Genomic DNA, 7,208 nt, shown 5'->3' on the forward strand with positions numbered 1-7,208 from the left:
ATTCACTTAAATGAAACATCCTGTATATCGTACAATATAGAATATAATAAATTGCAGTAATGAATAATTAGCATAGGAAAAGAATCAATCGAAGTATAGTCGTTTTGGAGTTTAGTTTATGAGTTGTGGAATAGTTTAAACTTTATTAAAGGGATTCTAGAGTTATTATAAATAGACTGAAGATTGGTATGCAAAATAAAGTAAGTATGGTATGTGTTAAAAAAATGCATCCTAGAAAGACATTATTTCTTTTATCGTGTAAACATTGCATGTAACAGGCGCGCATCTTTTAATGTTTTGTATATTTATGAACATTCTCTACATTCACTGCAAATACAATTTTTCTATAAACACTTAAAATCCACTGTCTAATTATAAAAGATTTATATAATACATACAGACTATTAAAGTTAAACAAAAACTAATTCCAAGATGGTATATAGATAAAGTTATTACACAGTTTAAAACTGGATATCTAGCATATTTTTAATTTTCTTAGCTTATCTAACGTTTACTCTAAGACTGCTTATTCAAGAGCATACCCACGATTGCGCATTCTAAATATAAGTTTGTATATAGGGTGTCCAAGAAAAAGTGTTACAGCCGAAGAGTGGTGATTCTGTAAGTGTTTCTGAACAACAATTTCCTTTGGTAAAATGCAAAGTGAGCCATGGTTTTCAAATTATTAACGAAAAACACTGACCAATAAGAGCACGTGCAGGGCCCGCTACTAAGCTACGGCTGAGCGTCACGATCCGAGCCAACCTACCCGTGTCTGGGTGCGGACCCTACGCGGGTTACGCTACTTTCATTGCTCAGAGTTATTCGTCAATAATTCAAATACCATGGCTCACTTTGCATTTACCAAAGGAAATTGTTGTTCAGAACACCTCCAGAATCACCCCTTTTCGGCTCTACCACTTTTTTTGGGATATCCTGTATATTAGTCTTAAACCCTTCCCAAAACCATGACCTCATCTTTTTAGTTACCTTTCACCCTTGAACTTATGCATAAAGATTAGGAACAGTTTAAAATACTTCGGACCATCTAGAGAACTGTATTAGGAATGAAGTCAACGCAGAATTACCACAGTCATTCTTCTTTGTATTCCGTAATCCAACAAAAGATTTTGTATCATCTCAGACAAATTGCGAACGGCAAAAGCTACAAATTATCCTAACAAAGAAGTGAAATGTAAATTTTATTAGAGAGAAGAGTTTCAAACATTTAAATCATTCTCCAAATGTTTGTTTTTAGAACACAAACGATTATATGTAACGGCGAGTGAATTCTCATTGGACGCTTTAAAAATCGTTTAATATTCGAATCTGAAGAACGAATGTGTAAGTCGTTTTACTGGCAGGATGCGAGTTAATTGATCGAGGTACGTTGCCCTCTGGCATATTTCTCTCCTGTTTCTAATCATCGATACCGATAATGAATAACCATTCGTTTCGTCCGGAGATTGCGAGACTTTAATTGAAGATTCAACTCGAATTCACAAAATGAAGTCATATAAAATGCTTCTGCGAATCAGGCCTATCTTCGTTTTCCTTCTACGTACATGTATCTACAGGGTGTCCCCGGATTAAATGATCAAACTACACCAGTATGTTCTGAGTAAAAATAATTAAAAAAATATTATGTAAACATACGTTTAGGGATACTTTATAGAAAAGTTATAATAAAAATATGAAACCTCACCTCAATAGCGAGTTCGTTGTTGGTACATCGGAATGTAACAATAAGGCGACGATATTTATGAAACCTGCATCTTTTAATCACGTTTACTATTTGAAATAGTGATACACGATAACGCAAGAATCGAATCATGTAAATATCTACTGTTATGATGAGTGAGGGAATTAGTATCAGATGCAAAACATCAGAACGTAGTACAATTTCATATAAAATGTCAAGAGTGTCTTGGGACGAAGAACAACAATGCTAATATGGTTATGTTTACGGTTTTTGTGATGGAAATTCTTCATACTGTTAGAAAATATCAGCAAAGATTCCCTAATAGTACAGTGACACATTTCAAGTTGTTGGGCAGAGTTTTTACACAGTTGTAATCGACGAGTTCATTTCAAATGGAAACTGAATAGCTAGGCGCTAATCTACCTCACCGCACACAAAGACTTCTAAATTGCATTCGCAATGGGTGACGGCACTTGGAAACATAAACTTCTTTCAGTGTAATAAACGCGTTTGTAGACGTGTTTATGTAACATTTTTTTTCTTATTTTTACTCATAGGACATAATGGCGTAGTGTGATCGTTTAATGCAGGAACACCCTGTATATCTGCAAGACTCTATTTCCACACAGAAACAAAACAAATCGGCAGATTTTTACGAACGAAGTACCAATCGATTTGAAATCCTTTTTAAAGATTGTTTTGTTCCCGCGAATAAGGTCGACTCAAGTGTGTAAAATACATGTAATTTATTCAGAACGCTCAGGAGTACAGCAAAGTTCGATGTTGAAGTTATAAGAGCCTAAGACAGAGTGTTCAGTCTAAGTGTAAAACATGGGGGTGGAAACCTTTGTTCAAGAGATACCTAGAAAGGTGGGTGGTCTTCAGTGACCGTTGCTTGATCTTTTGTCCGAAGTCGTTTGAATTGTTGGAGTATCCAATAAGATATTCAACGCAAAATAACAATTTGAAAGGAAATTTTACTACATTTGATGATTTCCTTACTTTGTCCAGCTTACATTATTAGGTATAATTAAAACTTAACTGTATTTCATGATTTCACTAGTTTCTACAACTCATTTTGTAACTATATATACAATTATTAACAATCTATTTTTTTAAATCTACTGTATAGGAAAAAGAACTGTAAATATTAACCCATTTTATTACATGCTTATTCAGAGTTTGAATTTACTTTTGAGGCAATATTAATTAAGAAAGTATAACTCAAACTCACCCAATTTTTTATCTTCTTTGAAAAAGATTATTTTGATTCAATATATCATTTAGGTCAGATCATGTGTTCCTTTGTATTTATTTCTCATTTAATGACGAATGTTCGCACCACTTGAATTTTAAGAACAAACGAGCATTCGTACGTCAAAACGCATCGATAGTGCATGCATGTCCTTGATTGTACCACAAAAATACTTTTAATAGATTTACACACAACATACGCCACAAAATAAATTTTAATAATTTTAATAATATTCTACATATTGTTTGAAGTTATAAAAAATTCACCATGACATTAAATATTCTCTATATTATTTAGTATATTTTAATATTATTTATATTATTGTCATAAGTAAACAGCGGATACATATCGATATATACATATATATATTTTCATTTATTGTTTACTGTCATTTGCATTACAATATGTATTTATGATTTTTCCATATTGTTAACGGTAAATTGATGTTTTTTTCGCTGAAGATTAATTTATATGCTGAAAATGTCCTTCCAACATCGCAGGATGCAATTGGTGCATATGTGCATTTTTTCCAATATCGTAGATCAACTTCATGTGGTCTTTCAGTAGTGGATGCCTATAGAGTTTTGTTAATTTTTAACAAAGTATCAAATCCTGAATTTTATGTTAACTGTTCTTTACAATTACATACGTATATACGTATGTACAATTAAATGCAAAATATATCAAAGATATGTATAATAATATATGCAAAATATTCAGTATCTAAAATGTATACAAAGTACAAAATGTTCAAAATAAAAATTATGTTTGCAAAATCCTTTACAGACTGTCCAGGTCCCACAGCTTGATCTACTTTCTATAAAAACATGCATTTGCATAAATATCTGCTGTCTAATTATAAGACTTTATACATTATGCTTACAGTGACTGTCATTAATATTTAGACACATTTGAAAAGGGAATAATTTTTTAATATGTTGGAAGAAACAACTTAATTTTCTGTGGGATGTTTGAAGACAGTTTATGTACGAAAACTTTAAAGAAACTGCTATACTGTCAAAGTCTCAAATAAAAAAATAAAGGATTTAATTTACATGTACTAAGTTTCAGAAGAATCGGTTAATGTTTCTAAAAGCCACAAGTGATTAGAAATTTCAAAAATCGCAGTTTTTAGGGCTTTCTACAACTTAAATCAATTAAACAATTTCTGCAAGCTTCGATGTGTTCAACTTTTTTATGCTTTCACCAATTTTTATAAAACTTTGTATATGCATATAACTTAGTTAGATCTACAAGATGTTACAAATTTTTATTGAAGATCTTAATGTAAATGTTAAAAATGATGTCCTTTTCTTTTTTCAATCAAATTCTGAGGAGTAGCAAATTCTTTCAATTTGTTGGTGCATATTATGTAGTAAACCAAACCTCCTAACAGTTCAAAGAAAAGCTCTTTGAGGCACTATTAAAAAAGTTATTCTACAGTACTTTTAAATGTATCCGAATATTAATGATAGTGACTGTATAAAGCGTTTGAAATTCATCAGACGAGGTTGAATTTTCGTGGCATGATGCATAATTTAAATTCATCCTCATAATTAAATCTAATACTATTATTAAGCAAGGAAGTTGTTTTTAAATAATGCATGTAGACTGTATGTTTAATAAGTTATTCCTCTAATACAATTTTACATATTCAATTTTGACTAAACTTAATTTTTCCGAAGCTCTTATCGTTAGTGAGACTAGATCTGCATTATTTTATATGTTCAAATCCAGGCATCCATTTTTTACAGACGGGATATCAGAGTTAACGACTCTACTGACCCAGTGCAAACACAGGGAAGAAGGGGAATGGACAGACGGAGTGAACGAGGAGTGAGTGATATTTGGTGGGTAAGTGAGACCCGTTACAAGCCATTACGTACCAACAACACCGATATGCATTTGCAATAAAAAAGGGAGATAAATGAAACGTGTGAAACGTCGTTGCGCGACAATCCACCCCTCCCAATCGTGGGCGGCTCTGTTTCGCGCCGTTGCCCTTTTATTTTCACAACGAGACCGGTTCTTCGTTTCACATACAAATGCGTTTATAGAATTCGTTTACTCTTAGCTATCAAGCTGAATATTCAAGTTATCGTCATATTAGTGTCATCTATACCAATTACTTAGATTGTCAATTACAAATCTTTATTAATAATAAATTGGGGAAAATGTTCCTCCGGAAATTTTAACGAAATTCAAATGTTTTTCAACGATTTGTTTAAACGAAATATGTGTCATTTTGTTCGATAATCTTCAACCAGGTTTTTGGTAAAATTATTATTCTGTCGCTGTAAAACTGGACTTTTTGGACTAAAAAACTACGACAATTAGTTATCATAGGCCTGTTTAAAAGTTAACTTTCAGAATTTTTAAGTGAACGAAAGAGACGGTGATCTATTAGTGTACAAGCGGATGCATCAAAACCGAATCTGCAGATTGACCGCCTGCTGTTTGTGTTCGACCAGCCGCTTCGTGGTCGGAGACCGACACCTTCCGATTCCGACTAGAATCCAGGGACAGCTTCGGTTCGGAAGGAATCAGAATATTTCCCTGTGTAAACATTATTGGGGGCGGGGGTCGGTTATGAGCATTGAGATATATAAGCTCAATGGTTAGGAGTCAATAAATTGAATGTAGAATTCCAAGGCGATTTAAGGCTAAAACTTGCTTATTTTTAATCAAACTTTATTAATACAGTTATATGGTTAAATAATCCTCTGATTTGTCGCCATTAATGGTTGCACAGTATACCGAATAAGTATCGTATTTTAAATTGTAAAGTGCAGAAAGATAACCATACTTGTCAGTAAGGGATTTGAAATTCAAAGCAAGTTGAAGGATAAAGGTTGTAGCCAATCACATGCTGCGAGAGAAGGACAACATTTCTGCTCGCCATTCATACCTCTTACTTTCTACACTTTCGACACGTATAAAAGCTGCCTCCAGTAGTGTATAAGGTATCCTAGAAAAAGTGTTAGAACCGAGGGGAGGTGATTCTGTAGTTGTTTCTGAACATCAATTTCTTTTGGCAGAACGCAAACTGAGGCATGGTTTTTCAATTATTAACGAAAAACATTGACCAATAAGAGTACGCAAAGGGTCTGCGTTCAGCCACGGCTAAGCGTTACGTTCCGAGCCAACCTATCTGTGACTGTGCGCGGATCCTACACGTGCTCTCATTGGTCAGTGTTCTTTGTTAATAATTCAAAAACCATACTTCACTTAGCATTTTGCCAAAGCAAATTGTTGTTTAAAAACACCCATAGAATCACAGCTTTTCCCCTCTAACATTTTGTCTGAGACACCCTGTATGCTCTAATTGTAAGATATATATTGCAATGCAAATTACAGTAAACGATAAATGAAAATATGTATGCACTGTACAATTGATATTACTATTTTGCATATGTCGTGCATATAGTATATCGCATATATTTTGCACACATTTTACATATATATTTTCATATTTTGCGTATTAATTTTACATAAACATCCGTTATCTAGTTAGTAGTTAGTACATATAGTAAAATATTTAATATGTACAAATGCTATATAAACATGCAAAAAAAATAGGCAAAGCTCTTTTTTTGTTCGGTACAGATAGGTAAACCACTAAAAATAAATTTTGTGGGAGTTCATAAGACGTTCCGAAGATTTGTAAAGGGTCGATAATAAAATAAGCTTGGCGAACCCTGTTATGGATCATATTGAAATAAATTAAAGAATTATTTGTATCGTTTGTTTCCCTTGGTTTTATTCACATGTTCATGTTGTGCTTAAATGTATTACTTCATTTATATGTACAAGCGTCAGGGGCGGATTATGGTCAATTCCCACAGAGCGTGCGGTGCGGTGCGGCGCGGCGTGGCGTTTTTCGAGCCGACCGTAAGTTCGACCAGGGCCGAAAACCAAGTTTCCAGCCTATACTAAAAGCATGTAAACGTCGGAGACTTCAAGAGGCCCCAGTGAAATTTTATCTAACTCGAGAGATCGAGGACCAAATGTACGGGTCAGACCACCCGCTGTTCGTCCCAAATGGTCAGTTTTATGGCCTCTGCGGCGCTCCTCGAAAATATCGCACAGAACGATATTTTTCCCGTACGCCGCACACCGCATGCGAACTTTCTGTCGAAGATTCTTTCAGCTTGCAAAGAACAAGTATAGTTAACATTTGTTAGACGAAGCTTGCACGGCTGAAGGACATGCATCTTTTAATGAAAACCAATTTCTTGTACATTATTATAT

Source organism: Ceratina calcarata, unplaced genomic scaffold, assembly GCF_001652005.2.
Source record: "Ceratina calcarata isolate Rehan_Ccalc_2016 unplaced genomic scaffold, ASM165200v1 scaffold358.2, whole genome shotgun sequence".
Lineage (NCBI taxonomy): Eukaryota > Metazoa > Arthropoda > Insecta > Hymenoptera > Apidae > Ceratina > Ceratina calcarata.